General features: G+C 39.3%; 1 protein-coding gene across 1 annotated transcript in view; it reads right to left on the bottom strand.

Annotated features, from left to right (window-relative positions):
- LOC135108033 (serine/threonine-protein kinase tricornered-like) overlaps positions 1–17,500 on the bottom strand; it is a 175,938-nt gene that overhangs the window by 94,438 nt on the left and 64,000 nt on the right. Inside the window, exon 2 of the mRNA XM_064018607.1 lies at positions 4,763–4,842. The gene's annotated coding sequence lies outside the window, so the exon portion shown is untranslated. The remainder of the gene's footprint in view (positions 1–4,762; positions 4,843–17,500) is intronic.

Genomic DNA, 17,500 nt, shown 5'->3' with positions numbered 1-17,500 from the left:
AACTAAAAAGGATGAAATACAAAAAATAAAATAAATAAATAAATAAATAAACAAATAAACAGACAAGAATAAAGAATTCAGCAAACAGAACGAAAACTGAAAGCAAAATTTACGAGAGATTAAATAACACGAGGGATTTAAATAAATAAACAAACAAATCAATCAAATAAATGAACGTGAACAAAGAAGCTCAGCAAAATATATATAAAAGTAACGCCAGCGAAGGTGATACGTATTATATGAGATGACACACTTAAAAATAGGAAGAATAAATGAAGGGGTGCGGGAATAATGTTAAAGGCGACATGACCAAACACGTCTGCTACATCGTGCGCAGCTTTAAAGGTCAGGCACGTGTTGGGGGGAGGGGGATAACAATAAAATAAAGGCAAAAATACACATACAAAAAAAAAAAAAAAAAAAGTAAGGTATAAATAAGAGTAAAAAAAAAAAAATGCTCTTCAAAATTGACCTTGGTTCTCTTGGGTGTGTCAGGAAGATTATTCGAAATTACGGTACCTATATAGTCACTACCACCATTAGTGACGCTGCCATAACCACTGCTACTACTACCACCACCACCATCACCGCCATCACCATCACCGCTTTTTGACAATTCTCTTTTGGGTAAGTCTTTTTTTATTGCCCTTGGTCAGAAACCCTTCCATAAAAACAACAACAACAACAATAACAACAATAACCACCACCACCACCACCACCACCACCAACAACAACAACAACAACAACAACAACAACAACAACAACAACAACAACAACCACCAGCACCACCACCACTACCAGCACACCTTACATAAGTGCATGGCGCCTGGTGACGTCACGCGCAGGTGTGTTAATTGCCCCAGCACACCTGAGCCGCTCTCTCCGTGTGATTAGGGGAGGTGAGTCACGCTTGCTACACTGCACATCTACACCTTGAATACCTGTGCATGTGGGATCACACTCTACACCTTGATACCTGTATGTGTTTCAATCATACAGTATATCTTGAAGAATATCATAAGTTACACACCTATATCTTAGTTACACACCTATACCTTAGTTACTTGTATACATTTGAAATTACAGTCTACACATTACAAATTAAAAATAAATGAACATCTTAAATACCTGTATATATTAAAAAAAAAAAATACACTATACCAGATGTCTGTGTATACTTAAAAATTTGCACACTATACCCTGAAATTTCCATATACACCTGTACTTGATATACCTGTATAGTGTATATTAAAAAGAAACACTCTATACTTTAAAAATACAATATACACCTTCACTCTAATAGCTGGATACGTTTAGAAATACACCTTATTTAGCAGGACACATTATAAGAAATACACCCTGGACCTTAAATTCCCCTTACATGCCTGAGTATACTGATGATACACTATACAGTTTCAGAAATACAAAATCCAGTTATATACTCACACTTGTGTATACTAAATAATACAAACTCCAAACTAAAATCCCATAAAAAAGAACTTCAATTTATTCAATCCATATATCAAATAATTTTTCACTACGCAGGTTCCTTTCTTTTACTTCAAATAATACACACTACATATTAAAATCCTATAGGAAAACAAACTCCAATCTTTTCAACTAATATATCAAATAATTTTCCAGTATTCGTGCTTTCTCTTATACTTCAAACACTACACGCTACATTTAACCCTTTCACTGCGACAGGCAACAATTCACACCACTAGAGGCAGCGTATAAAACATTAACAAAAACCTACAAGAAAGAAAACGGATTCTTTCTTTTTTTTTTTTTTTTTGTAGGAGGAGCACCGGCCAAGGGGAACAAAAGTATATATATAAAAAAAAAAAAAAAAGGCCCACTGAGGTGCCGGTCCCCAGAGCCAAAAGCAGTCGTCAAAAATTAAAAGGATAAGTGTCTTGAAACCTCCCTCTTGAAAAATGCAAGATTACAAGAATAGATTTTCCAATATCTAGCCAGTACAATGTTCAAAGGTCGCTGTGGAAACAAAATGAACATCCCTGTGCAGTTTGTCATTAAGGAACCACGTGTCACATACCAGGGAGTTAAAAAAAAACCTACAAATATATAAACTCCATTTTTTTCCATACAAACACTATTAAATTATTTCCCAGCATGCAAGTTCCTTCTTATACGTTGCATCAAACAGCTCTTTAATTCAGCACACGCGCGGGCAGGGCAGTAAACCCACCTTAACACACCTGTGGTTGATTGGAATGTGGGTCAGACGTAATATCTAAAGGTGGGTTAAGAAATGAATGCTTCGTCCCTCCCTCTCTTTTGCCATTAAAATTCCCTTAGTAACTACGTGTCTCTCTCTCTCTCTCTCTCTCTCTCTCTCTCTCTCTCTCTCTCTCTCTCTCTCTCTCTCTGGTTTTCCTTCCTGACAAACTTACTTTCTTTTTCCTTTCTCTTTATCTATTTTATGTATGGTTTCCTTTTCTTAACTTTCTTTCCATGTTTCCTTTGCTTTTTTCTTTTCTACATGTTTCTATTTCTTTTATTTCTTCCTATTCGTGAACTTCATTTCGTAATTCACTATATTTTTATTTTTATTTATTTTCTTTATTTATTTTTATTTAATTTTTATTTATTTTTATTTATTTATTTATTTTTTATTTATTATTATTTATGTACCTATTTTTCAACTGCGAGAACTAAAGTCTATCCCTTCCTTTTCTCATTTCTTTCGTTTTCCTTCGTTCTAAGTATAAAAAAAAATTCCAGTACTTTATCTCCACCTAGCGGCTTTCAATGAACAAAACAGACGAAGAATAAAAAATAAATAAATAAATAAATAAAACACACTAAAGATTCTGTGATTATTGAATTTTTGTACCTGTTAATTACAATGCACAGCTTCCTACGCACACCTGAGCCAATCCAAACAGGTAAAAATAAACACGCAATTAGACCAGGTATTTTCCCAGGTTAATTACTGGCCACGCACACACCTCAACGCACCGGAATGTGATCACCACTTACCCAAATACCAGCAGAGAGAGAGAGAGAGAGAGAGAGAGAGAGAGAGAGAGAGAGAGAGAGAGAGAGAGAGAGAGAGAGAGAGAGAGAGAGAGAGAGAGAGAGAGAGAGAGAGAAATACGTACATCTTTTTAAATACATTCGTACTAATTCAAATCACAATAATAATAAACTCCAATTAAAAAATATATATTTTCAAACATTAATAAAAATAAAACCAAAATAGCCATGTTATTATTCCCAATCAATTCTTAACACACATATTTTCTATTTTTACATTATATTTCACCCGTTTTCTCTTCCTCTATCCCTTCCAATCTTTTTTTTTCCTTCCTAATTTTCTCATTCTCTCCTTTTCCTCCTTTCCTTATGACTTCCTTCTTGTGTATTAAGTTGACTATTAACTTTCACTATTTCCTCTTCCTCTGTTTCCTTCCTATTCTCTTATTTTCTTTTCTTTCTATTCACTTCTTCCTTTCTCAGTGTTATTATTATTATTATTATTATTATTATTTCTATTCTAATTTTCTTGTCTAATTTTTCTTTTTCCTCCTCCTCCTCCTCCTCCTCCTCCTCCTCCTCCTCCTCCTCCTCCTCCTCCTCCTCCTCCTCCTCCACTGCAAAGTTTAAGGGCCGTCCACGCAAGCCCCAAACACGGCAAGGTCCTCACAACCCTTTTAATTAACCTCACACACACACACACACACACACACACACACACACACACACACACACACACACACACACATACACACACACAAATGGTGCTAAATCATTAATGTAAACTGTTCCACTTCCACCCTCCCAACCAATAAGCTCCTCCTCCTCCTCCTCCTTCTCCTCCTCCTCCTTCTCTTCTCTTCCAAGCACTTATGCCACTCACTCCACCTCTCCCTCCCTTCCTCCCTCCCTCCCTCTTCCACGTGGCCAATCTCCTCCTCCTCCTCCTCCTCCTCCTCCTCCTCCTCCTCATTCTCTTCCTCCTCCCAAGAGTGCCAGAGAAGTGCCAAATTTGGTGTCATCTTTTTGCTTGATTCATGCTGGCACTGGGGGCGGCGAATAACAAGGTGGGGGAGGAGGAGGAGGAGGAGGAGGAGGAGGAGGAGGAGGAGGAGGAGGAGGAGGAGGAGGAGGAGGAGGAGGAGGAGGAGGAGGAGGAGGAGGAATGCCAAAGGAGTGCCATAATTAAGCTTCGTTTCACTAATGCAAATCATCACCCTCTTTTTTTCTTTTTCAACACAAATTATCGTGTTTTTTACAACCACTCTGGTCAAAATAATACATAAAAATTTAAATAAAAGAATAAAAAGTGAAGGATAGAAGAAAAACACGTATACAGAACCTCCCTTCAAGAATATATATATATTTATATATAAAAAAAAGTAAAAACATTGCCACATTCTCAAAAAGTAAATAAACAAGCAAATAAATAAATAACTAACAAACTAAATGAATAAATAAACAAAGAAACATGACTCACATCGTCCTTATTCCGGTAAAACTCCAACATTCGTGCCACTAAAGAAATAACTAACCTAACCTAACCTTAACAAACAATGAAATAACCTGAAGAAACAAAACAACACACACACACACACACACACACACACACACACTCCTTACCCTGCTAACACCCCGCCCCCCAAACTTTCGTGCCTCACCCAATACAGCACAGTGCAACAATTAGAGTAATGAGGCAAACGAGGCGAGACTACAGCCAATCAGCGAGCCACACCTGCCGCGGCATTCCAACACTCACCTGTGGAGCCTCCTTGACTCGCCTCGCCTCGCCTTGCCTTGCTGCCAACACTCAGATGAACCAGGCCACGGAACACTCACCTGCAGAAGGAAAGTATTGGGTTAGCTATGAGGGAGTGAGGAAGTGTGGTAAGAAAGAACAGTTTGCAATAAGTGAATAAAAGGAATACGATAAGAATATACGAAGAAAGGACAGAGTTTGCAGTGTTTGAGTAAATACATTGAGGTTTAGCGATGAATCAGGAAATGGAGTTATTAATGAATGAATAAAAGAAATAAAAGCTTAGCAATAATTGTGCTAATATAATGTAGTTACTGATATATGAATAAAAAAAATAAAAAGGCTTAGCAATAAATGTGGAAATACAGAGTTGGCAATAAATCAATAAGAAAATACAGTTTATAAGAAGTAAAAAAAAAAAAAAAAAACAATAGGAAAAGTTAGCAAAAATAAATACAGAATACAGTTCACAATAAAGAAATATGGAAATAGAATTAAAAATACAAACAAAATACCGAATTAGCAATGAAGGAACACGAAAATACACACATGAAAATAAAAAAATATATATATATAGATAGATAGCCAAAAATATGAAAACGAAAACACAATAAAATAAGATACAAAGAAATTAAGAGTTAGGAATAAATAAGGAAAAGGAGGAGGAGGAGGAACATGAAAAAGAAAAGGAGGAAAACGAAGAGAGAGGAATAAAGACAGAAAATAAGATACCAAAGAAAGATAATAACCAGAATACGAACTCATGCTGCAAGAGAGAGAGAGAGAGAGAGAGAGAGAGAGAGAGAGAGAGAGAGAGAGAGAGAGAGAGAGAGAGAGAGAGAGAGAGAGAGGTCAAGGCCGCGGCAGTAAACCCTGACTCTCCCATCAAACCTGCCCAGGTAACTTCCACACCTGACGTCATTAGTTTTCCTTTTCTCAAGTGTGTTTTCCAGGTATCTTTCCACCTATATTTCCTTCTTCCTTCTTTATTTTTTTCTCTCTTTCTTCATTTATTTATTCTTTATTTTCTTATTTTGTTTCCTTAAGTTGGGTATTTTCCACGTATTTAACCAACCTAATTTTCCTTCTTTCCTTCCTTCTCTCCTTCCTTCCTTTCTCACTCCCTTCTTTCTTTCTTTCTTTTTTATTTATTCATTTATTTTATCTATTTAATCATATATTGTAGTTTGTTGCGTTGTTAGATTAGGAAAGGTAAGGTAACGTTAGGTTAGGTTAGGTTAGGTTAGGTTAGGTTAGGTTAGGTTAGGTTAGGTGAGGTTAGGTTACGTTAGGTTAGGTGAGGTTAGTCTGAGAACGAGAGAGAGAGAGAGAGAGAGAGAGAGAGAGAGAGAGAGAGAGAGAGAGAGAGAGAGAGAGAGAGAGAGAGAGAGAGAGAGAGAGAGAGAATGGAATGCAATATAGACCGGAGAGTGGAGGAAAGAATAAAAGAGAGAAAATAAACATAGGTTAATGAACGGAAACAGAAGGGTAAGAAAGAAGAAAAGAGTGAAGAAGAGAATAAAAGGAAGAATGAGAATAGAATAACAGGAGACGAGTGAGAGGAAAAAAGAGTAACAGGAAAGAAAAAGATACGTAGGAGGAAGGAATGGAGGAGGAATAAAGACTGAGAATGAAACAAAGAGAGTAACAGAAAGTAAAAAGAGGAGGAGGAAGAAGGAAGGAGGAGGGATAAAGAGAGTTTAAAGACAAGGAAGGGAGAAAGAGGAGGGAGAGAGGAGGCGGATGAGGAAAGGAGCTAAAAATAGGAATAAAGGGGGGAAATAAAAGGAGGGGAATACGAAGAACAAGATAAAAGAGGAGAAATAGACGGAAGAGAAGAAAAACAAGAGGAGTGAGAAGAAAGGTTAAAGGGAGGAGAGAGAGAGAGAGAGAGAGAGAGAGAGAGAGAGAGAGAGAGAGAGAGAGAGAGAGAGAGAGAGAGAGAGAGAGAGAGAGAAGCAAATGGAGATAAGGAAGAGGAGAGGGAAAAATGAAGCAGAGGAGGGAAAACGTAAAAGGAAAAGAAATATAAGTGAGAAAAAAACGAAAAAAAAAGGGGTAAGGAGGAAACAGGAAAGAAAATACAAGAGAAAAGGAAACAGGAGAGGGGAAACTTAAAATAGAGAGGGGAAAGGAGGAAGGGAAATGAGGGATGACCACGTACCCTTGTCCTTGTTCTTAAGGTGTGTGTGTGTGTGTGTGTGTGTGTGTGTGTGTGTGTGTGTGTGTGTGTGTGTGTGTGTGTGTGTGTGTGTGTGTGTGTGTGTGTAGGAAAAGGATACAACACTTCTACAAAACTGCACACTCATCACACACACACACACACACACACACACACACACACACACACACACACACACACTAACCAAACACACATTACAAAAGGTGACGCACAGGAAACACCAACGTAAAGATAGAACTTGACCCCTCTCTCTCTCTCTCTCTCTCTCTCTCTCTCTCTCTCTCTCTCTCTCTCTCTCTCTCTCTCTCTCTCTCTCTCTCTCTCCTAGTGACTCAATCCTGCATACATTAACAAACACGGAAAATCTAACGAACGGTGACAAATGAGGCAAAGGATGAACAAAGGAGATATTAGAAGAAGATTGAGAGATAACATAAGATGAGAAAACCATACAAATAAATGAATAAATAAACAAATAAATAAATGAGGAAGGGAGGGACTGAATAGGAGGAAAAAGAATAGGAAGGGAAAGTTGGAATTACAGTTAATATGGTCATTTTCATATTGATTGTCCCACAAAACGCATCTACATTTATACTAAAACAGACACACACACACACACACACACACACACCCACTACTTCCTCCCCACCCATACCTGACCTACAATACTCCCTAACCTACCCACCCACGCAAACACACCCACACCTATCCCACTATTCTCCCCACAAACACCAGATCCCCCACCCGATTACTTCTTCCCCACCCACACCAACACAACACAAAACAAACCCAAAATACAACTTTACCACAACGAGAGAGAGAGAGAGAGAGAGAGAGAGAGAGAGAGAGAGAGAGAGAGAGAGAGTGTCCACCCACCCCCGCCCCACCCAAGTACACGAGATTTCCTGAGAAAGAGGTGGCCGGACCCGCGCGTCACCACACCCCCCAACACCCCCAAGGTTACCACAGCGGCCTCCAGGTGGTGAGTTTCCTGATGGCTGCTTGGGAATCCCGGGGAGGAGGAGGAGGAGGAGGAGGAGGAGGGGAAGTGACTGTGTTAAGTGGTATGGTACTGTCCTAGATAAGTCAACAGTAGTGCTTACAGGTTATTAGTAAAAGGAGGTACATTATGTTAACTGAGTAATTGTAGAAGTTTTTTTCTTAAGTAAGTGAAGTGTGTTATGTAAGGATTGTAATAGTAGAGCAGTACTTTCCTAAATAAATAAACTGTTACTCAGAGGTTATAATTAATTTATATAGGTAATATTAAAAAAAAATCTTTCTTAAATAAATGAAAAGTGTTATCTAAAAATTGCAAATAAGAGTGCAGCAATACTTTCCTCAATAAGTAAACAGTGTTACTTGAAGATTATCAGTAAAAGCAAGAGCAATACATTACTTTTCTAATTAAGAGAAGACAATTACTTTAAAACCTCAAGTTTAAGTAATCCAGTCATTTTTTCCCCTCTAAAGTGAACAATGCTATTTAAATACCATGAATGAGTAACAGGAAAAACAGAACACTTCCTTCCTAAATATCAACAGTAAAAAAAAAAAAAAAAAGAGAACTGCCCTAAACTAAGTTAAGTAAAAGTATAAGCAAGTAACAGCATAAATAAAAAAGGTCAAATTCCTAACCTACCGCACCTAATGAAGTAAATAAATAAATCAATAAATAAATAAATAAGAAACAACACTATTTTGAAAGGAACCAATAAGAGAAGCGGGGAATACCAAGCTAACCCCAAAAGTACTCAGTGTATCCATGGGGCGTGCCCTGCGAGGCGTGACGCGAGTATCCTGCAGTGTGTATCCTTGAGTGGCCCGCAGAGGCACTCCAGTGTGTGTGTGTAATTATAGGACAGAGAAGGAACTGTGTGTGTGTGTGTGTGTGTGTGTGTGTGTGTGTGTGTGTGTGTGTGTGTGTGTGTGTGTGTGTGTGTGTGTGTGTGTGTGTGTGTGTGTGTGTTACTCCTACTCCACCTCCTCTTCTTCCTCCACCTCCTCTTCCTCCTCCGCCCCTTTAAGGCAAGTTTACGTCATGCATTTAAAAGGCAGTGAGGAGGAGGAGGAGGAGGAGGAGGAGGAGGAGGAGGAGGAGGAGGCGAAGTGTGTGTGTGTGTGTGTGTGTGTGTGTGTGTGTGTGTGTGTGTGTGTGTGTGTGTGTGTGTGTGTGTGTGTGTGTGTGTGTGTGTGTGTGAATGACATACCTTCAAGGAACATATCTTTCTAAATTGAGATCGATTTTTTTAAACTTCTTTTTCACATGGGCTTTTAAACTCTCTCTCTCTCTCTCTCTCTCTCTCTCTCTCTCTCTCTCTCTCTCTCTCTCTCTCTCTCTCTCTCTCTCTCTCTCTCTCTCTCTCTCTCACACACACACACAACATGCTCTATAATCCCTTTTCCCTGCTCTCCCTATCTCTCCTCCACCACCACCACCACCACCTCCACCACCACCACCACCACCACCACCACCAACAACATCAACAACAACAACAACAACGCTCCACTGAACACTTACCTGGCCAGCAACACACCTGGCCTCACCTGACTAACTGGCTGACAGGTGAATGAAAGGGGAACGTTTAAAAGGGAAACGTTTAAAAGGATGAACGTTTGTCGAGATTCTGTTGGACGTTTTTCCTCTCTACTGAACTGAGAGCGACAGAGAGAAACAGAGAAAGAGACAGAGAAAGAGATAAGGGATGAATATTAGCCGAGAGAAATATTAAGACTATGAGTATGTTAAAATATTTGGGGAGATAAATATTAGGGAATCAGGAATATCTGGAGGAGAGAAACTAGGAAAATATCGAAGGGAGGAATAATGGAGGGAGAAAGAAGAGGGAGAGAAAGATTAAGGAGAGAAGTATCGGGAAGGGAGGAAAAACTAGTGATATAAATAGGGAAAAGATTACAGGGAGGCAGGGAAACTGGGGAGAGAGAAGTAGGGAGGTATACTGGAGGGAAGAAAGATAAGAGGGAGGGAGGAAGATTTGGGAGAGAAGTATTGGTGAGGGTAGGAATATTCAGGAAGGATATCAGGGCGACGGGGGGGAAGAGGGAGTCTCATATCAGGGAGAAGGAATTGAGGAGAGAGAGGAGGAGGGATACTGGAGAGGGATGTGAGAAGGAAGAGATATCACGGAGGCAAATATGAGAGAGATGAGTGGGGGAGGAATATTGTGGGAGGGTATTTGGGAGGTGTGTGTGGAAGATCAGAAGGAAGAGAAGGATTAATAATGGTAGATGTTGAGTGTATTTGTTTGTTTGTTTGTTTGTTTGTTTGTTTTGTTTTGTTTGTATTATTTGTTAGAATGTTTGCCTGTTTTTCTTGCTTTTTTTCTATTTTATTTATTTATTTTATTTTAATGTGTGTGTGTGTGTGTGTGTGTGTGTGTGTGTGTGTGTGTGTGTGTGTGTGTGTGTGTGTGTGTGTGTGTGTGTGTGTGTGTGTGTGTGTGTGTGCTTCCAAACAGGTTCCCGAAATCAAAAGAAAAAACATCAAAAAAAAAAAAAAAAAAAAAAAGATAATCTAGTTCTAAACGTAGCCTCTATTAACATAATCTTCCGCTATATATTAACGTACGCAATATTCATCTCCATTCATATTGTATTTATCTTCTTATTTACTTATTATTATCAACATCATCATTTATTTACCTTCTTATTCCCTTCACAAATTTACATTCCTATATCTATTTTTTTTTCATTGCGCTTCTTATCTTATTTTCCTTACTATCATTTATCAACATTTACTTATTCTATTTTTTACTATCACCATTATCACCATTTACTTAACCCTCCCCATCTCTTCATACTCCATTTATTCTCCAATTTTCCTTATTATCAACATCGCTTATTACTTACCTGCCTATCCTTGCCTGTTCTCACCTTGCAGAATCAGCCACTCAAGATCAAGATTAAAGACAACTTACGTCACTTCCTCAATCAGGCCACTAATTGATATGACGATTACGAAATGCCAATCGTTCATTCACAGTTTGGCGGGAGGCGAGCTTCCTTTGTGTGTCTTTTTTTTTCTTTTGTAACAATGATACGCTGATACAGAGAGAGAGAGAGAAGGTTAGGTTGGCTGTGTGTGTGTGTGTGTGTGTGTGTGTGTGTGTGTGTGTGTGTGTGTGTGTGTGTGTGTGTGTGTGTGTGTGTGTGTGTGTGTGTGTGTGTGTGTGTGTAGCCTTGCAATATATCTCACCTTTACGTTCATAATCTTCTTACGAGCAATGGTGTGTGTGAGTATGTGTGTGTGTGTTTGTTCTGGTACCAAGCCAACACGTGTGGGTAAGTACTGTGTGTGTGTGTGTGTGTGTGTGTGTGTGTGTGTGTGTGTGTGTGTGTGTGTGTGTGTGTGTGTGTGTGTGTGTGTGTGTTTGGCACTAACAGATGACTGGCTAAGATCTACATTACCATCTCTCTCTCTCTCTCTCTCTCTCTCTCTCTCTCTCTCTCTCTCTCTCTCTCTCTCTCTCTCTCTCTCTCTCTCTCTCTCGAAAAGGTACTGCATGACCCTCAATACTAAGCTGCACTCTCTAATCCCCCTTCTCTCTCTCTCTCTCTCTCTCTCTCTCTCTCTCTCTCTCTCTCTCTCTCTCTCTCTCTCTCTCTCTCTCTCTCTCCCACACACATTAAAGACACCCACAGTACAGCCTCCCGGTCACCTCCCATCGCCGCTTTAACCTCCACCAGGTCACAAAGGTCACAGCGCATGACCTTCCGAGCGTCCTGAGGCGTGGAAAGAGGTCAGCGCGTCCCTCCGACCTTCCGGGAATCGAACCGTGTAGCCTTCAACTCAGGTCGCGCCCCAGCCACTCAGCCATCCAGCCACTCTACCTGATCTCTCGCTCGCTCACCCTCACCCTCGTTTTCTTTAGGATCCTCATTTTTTTCTTCGATTTTTTTTTTTTTTTTGTGTGTTTATTTTTTTGGGATTCGTTTTCTTTGTTTTCTATACTTATTGAGGTTATTAGTTTTTTTTTATTTGAGTTTCCCTTTATTTTATTTTTTTTTATGTTTTGTTAAGGTTTTAGTGTTCCCTTTGGTTTTAAATACGATCATTTTTTATACTGTTCACTTATTTTCTATTTCATTATACAATATATACGTTTTCCTTAGTTCATTTTTACGTTTTCTGTGGTTTTAATTATTCCTTTTCCTTTGTCTTACATCTTGTTAATTTTTTTTTTCAAATTTGTGCGGTTTTTTTTCATAACTTTTACGCTTTCTATGGTTTTGAACACGTTTTCTGTTCTATTGCTTACACTTTCTATACTTTTTACGTTTACACTTTTCCAAATCCTTGACTCTTCTTTTCTTTATTCTTTATTTTGTTTACATATTCAACTTAATATTAATTTACTCATTTATTTTTATCATTACTATTATATATATATATATATATATATATATATATATATATATATATATATATATATATATATATATATATATATATATGTATATATATATATATCTTTTTTACATTAACTTTCAGCCGACCTAATCCCTGACTCGTTTTCTGTGATGTAAACGTTTCCTATACCTTTTTTCTCTCCTTCCCGTTCCTTTGTGTCGGCAGGAATCGATACGTCTCGCTTAAGGGCTCGGAGCTTCAAAGGGACGGATCGGGGACTAAGGGAATCTGTTTTATTTTTATTTTTTTTCAAAGGGGTGACTTTATAGAATATCTGACCCGTTTTCTCGTTAACATTTATTTATTTATTTTCTTTTTTTTTTTTTTCTTTAGGGCGGACCGGGAGTAGCACAATCTTTTTTTATTAATCTGCTTTATTTACTTATTTATTTATCAGTTTTATTTGCCGGTTATATTTTTACGGCGTGACTTTATAGAATATTTCACTCGTTCCTCTGCAGTTGACATTTATTTTTCCTTTCTTTGGTGGGGGGTAGGGGTGACTTTATGAAATATTTGAGTACTTTTTTTTGTCCTCATTAACATTATTTTTTTCTTTTTATCGGGAGGTGATGGAGGAAAGGGAGCAGCTAAATAATGGAGTTTTCTTCTTTTATTTATATATTTACTTTATTTATTTTTTTTTTTTGTGCGTGTGTACGTACGTGTGTCTTCCTGGCCGCTTTGCTTCCCGCCCATCCCCGAAAAGTAAAGAAAAAAAAATACTGCAAAGAGAGAGAGAGAGAGAGAGAGAGAGAGAGAGAGAGAGAGAGAGAGAGAGAGAGAGAGAGAGAGAGAGAGAGAGAGAGAGAGAGAGAGAGAGAGTTCTATATCAACACTACTCCTTTCTCATTAAAGTGAAGGAGGACTTTCAAGTTATATTCAAATGCGTCCCAAAAGAATAAAATAAAATGATATAAAACCGAAAATTCAAAGTGTCATACTCTCTCTTTGTCTCTTTTCTTCTCTCTTCCTCTTCTTTTTTTCACTATCTTCATTATTCTCTTTTCTCTTCCTCTTCCTCTTCTTTCTTCCGTATTCGCATTATTGTGTTCGTCGCTTTCTTCTCTATCCCTTTTCTCCTCTCTTCTTTTCTCATCCTTTTTTTCTTCTTCCCTATCCACATTATTCTCTTCGTCTAATTTCTTCTTTCTTCGTCTTCTCTCTCTCTCTTTTATTCCCATTATTGTCGTTGTCTCATTTTTTTATTTCTCTCTTCCAATTCTCCTTTCTTCTCTATTCGCATTGTTCTCTTCGTCTCTCTTCTTCTCTCTTTTCCTCTTCTTCCTTCCCTATCTGCATTATCCTTGTCTCTCTCCTTCTCTCTTCCTCTCTTCTATCATCATTCCCCTTTCTTTTTCCCCTTGTCCTCTCTTTCCTCCTGTTTTTCCCTTTCTTCATCTTATCGTTCTCCTTCTCTCTTCCTCTCTCTCTCTCTCTCTCTCTCTCTCTCATTCATCCCCCTCCCTCCCTTCCTCCCTCCCTCTCTCCGGTCTTCACAACTGTCATACACAAATAAAAAGTAATACAATAATGGACGAGGAATGTTCTTTACGTAACCTCAAAATGACAACTGTTTTTTGCAATGGGACAAAAAAATATGGCTGTTACGTCCTGCATTGCTGACAGAACATTATGCAACCAACACGCGCGTGACTTGGAGGAGGAGGAGGAGGAGGAGGAGGAGGAGGAAGAGGAGGAGGAGGAGGAGGAGGAGGCAAAGGGGCAGAATTTGCAATGAATTATACATTGGGTCGAAACAAAACGAAGAAAAGGAATTTGAAGAAGAATGAGAAGAAGAAGAAGAAGAAGAAGAAGAAGAAGAAGAAGAAGAAGAAGAAGAAGAAGAAGAAGGTCAAAATACACAGAAAAACAAAAAAAAAGTGAAATACAAGCAAAGCGATCTATTCAGGAAAGGAAGGAGAAGAAGAAAGGAAAGAGAAAAAAACATGATGATAATGACGAAAAGAAATTAAAAAATACATTAAGAAGAAAAAGAAAAAAATATAAATTAGCAAGAAAAACAAAAAATAAAGAAAAACAATCGAACGAAGGAGAATAAAAGAAAAGAAAAGAAGAAAAATCAAAACATACAACAGAAAAAAAAGTTAAAATTCAAGAGAAAAACAACATCACCACCACCACCACCACCACCAACAACAACAACAACAACAACAACACAAACACAAGAACAAGCAACATCACCACCAGCACCACCATCAAAAGCCCAAGGTCACAGTGCACAGCCTCACGGAACAGCGTCAGAGAGCAAGAACTGAACCAAGAGTGGACACTGGAGGCTCGCTTGTAACGCTAAGAAAAAAGTATCACTGTCTGATGTAACCTTTGAGAGCTGCTTACGTAAGGGGCTGGTGAGGGTGAGTGAGGGTGAGTAAAGGTGGGTGAAGGTGGGTGAGGGTGGGGGTGGGTGACAGTGAAGAGATGAGAGGTATGGGGTGTGGGTTATTAGAGATGGATGGATGATAGAGGGTAAAAAAGAAAGAGAAAAGGAGGGAGGGAGGAAGAGAGGGAGGGAGAGGAAGTGAAGGGAAGGAGGATGGATGGATGGATGGATGGAATGAGGGAGGGAGGAAAGGAAGGAAGGAGGGAGGGAGGGAGGGAAGGAAGGAAGGAAGGAAGGAAGGAAGGAAGGAAGGAAGGAAAGTGGGAGGGAGGGAGAGAAGGAAAGTGGGAGGGATGTAAGAAGGCATAAACAGACTGAAGAAAAAAAGAAAAACGTAGGAAAGAAGGAAGGAAGGAGGGAGGGAGCAAAGGAAGGAAAGAACTAACAAATTAACGAACTAAGAAACGAAGGAGGAAAATTTCCGTACACAAGCCCTTAAATTCTAAATATTCCCTTCAACTTCATCAACTAAAAACACCGAAACTTTTTAGAACCCCTTAAATTCCTTCACATTTCACTTTAAACTCCACGAACTAAATAACAGAACTACATTTCAACCCTTTCTACAGCAGTGGTCGCCCTTGTTAACATTCAGAGCACAAAGAGAGATAGAACAAGAGGTTAATTTTGTCTTCCCTTGTCTCCAGAAATATGTGACTGAAATACGAAGGAGAAAGTGAAAAAAGTGAGGGACTGAAAAAAAAAATTGTGTAGCAGTGAAAGAATAGAATAAATAAAAAAACTCAGGAAGACAAAAACTTGTACTAGTAGAACCAAAGAAATCAGTATTAGAACCCAACAACTCAGTATTCGAACCCAACAACTCAGTATTCGAACCCCACAACTCAATATTCGAACAACTCAATATTCGAACCCAACAACTCAATATTCGAACCCAACAACTCAATATTCGAATCCAACAACTCAATATTCGAACCCAACAACTCAATATTCGAACCCAACTCAGTATTCGAAACCCAACAATCAGTATCGAGCTCAGAGGTGAAGCAATGAGGCAGCCCACAATGTTCTCACGCCCCCGAGTTACATCAGTGCTTCGAAACAGCCGTGAATCAATGAATGAAGCACCACCAACATCTGGCCCGCCACTGAGTCACGAGCAGACGAACACACGAACACACGAACCGGATTTCCGAAACTTGCTTTGTCCTTCAGAGAGAGAGAGAGAGATAGAGAGAGAGAGAGAGAGAGAATTATGAAACACGCTAAGAAAACGGAAAAAATCTCTCTCTCTCTCTCTCTCTCTCTTACATTACATTCTACTAGGGGGAAAAAAGGGGGAAAAAAAGGAATACAGACCCACGTGAAATAACAGTACATTTCCTGACCTTCTAATGGAAAAAAATGTACCCTGATAGAAGGAAGGGAAAGGGAAGGGAAGGGAAGGGAAGGGAAGGGAAGGGAAGGGAAGGGAAGGGAAGGGAAGAAGAGAGGAGAGAAGAGAAGAAGAGAGGAGGGGAGAGGAGAGAAGGGAAGGGAAGAGGAAGGAAACGGAGGGGAAGGGAAAATAAAAGGAAGAAAAAGAAGGAAAATGAAGGGAAAGAGAAGATAAATTAAAAAAGTAAAGGAAGGAAATGGGAAGAAATGGAAGGGAAAAGGGAAAGGAAAGGAAAACGAACAAAGGAAGGAAGAGAAGAGAAGGGGAATGAAGGAAGGGAAGAGAGGGAGGAAGGGGGTTATAGGGGGTTTGATGGAGGGAAAAGTGAGAAGAAGGAAAGGTGAAATAGGAGAGGAGATTGAAGGGGAAGGGAAGAGTATTATATGGGAGAAGAAGAGGAGGAGGAGGAGGAGGAGGAGGAGGAGGTAGTGGTATGGTGGTGGTGGTGGTGGTGGATATTTTTAGGTACATAATCCATCTCTCTCTCTCTCTCTCTCTCTCTCTCTCTCTCTCTCTCTCTCTCTCTCTCTCTCTCTCTCTCTCTCTCTCTCTCTGACCATACTTAAGTTCTCATCTCCTCACGCCTACCGCCTCATAAATCCGTGTGTGTGTGTGTGTGTGTGTGTGTGTGTGTGTGTGTGTGTGTGTGTGTGTGTGAGCTCCATTCAGCTTTCACACACACACACACACACACACACACACACACACACACACACACACACACACACACACACACAGACAGACAGACAGAAAGGAAACAAGAACGACTCAAGTAAAAAAATAATAATAACAATGATGCCTTAAAACGAAAAGGAAGAACAACATTCCTCCAGAAATAGAAAAGACGGTAAAGAAAACGAAAGAACAAAGAAGAGGATACGTTAAGAGGCTGAGATAGATAAAAAAATAAAATAAATAAATAAATCAATAAATAACAAAAAAAAAAAAACACATAAATTAAGACCATACAAACAGCAAACGAGGTCACAAACAGGTCACAAGTCAAAAAGGTCACAACTCAACCATAACAAACAATAACAACACATCACAATTACTTCAGCGTCACATCACGAGCCACAATAACACGTCACAACATCCCAACCCTTTCACAACCCGTCACAACAAACAGCAGTGGTCCAGGCCGTCACTGCAGAAGGCGTGACGCAGTGCGGGTCTCGGCCTATGCAGTGGGCCTATTGGCTTGAGGCAGGTCTTGCTGGTGGTGGGGAGAAAGGGTGGTGGGGTGGGGGAAGATGTCAGGGGGGATAGAGGGAGCGACGCACCTGCTAGCGGTCACACCTGGCAAGTCATTCCTCCTC

Source organism: Scylla paramamosain, chromosome 16, assembly GCF_035594125.1.
Source record: "Scylla paramamosain isolate STU-SP2022 chromosome 16, ASM3559412v1, whole genome shotgun sequence".
Taxonomy (NCBI): Eukaryota; Metazoa; Arthropoda; class Malacostraca; order Decapoda; family Portunidae; genus Scylla; species Scylla paramamosain.
Note: the sequence above shows the minus strand (reverse complement) of the source record. Positions and strands in the feature narration are given on the sequence as shown.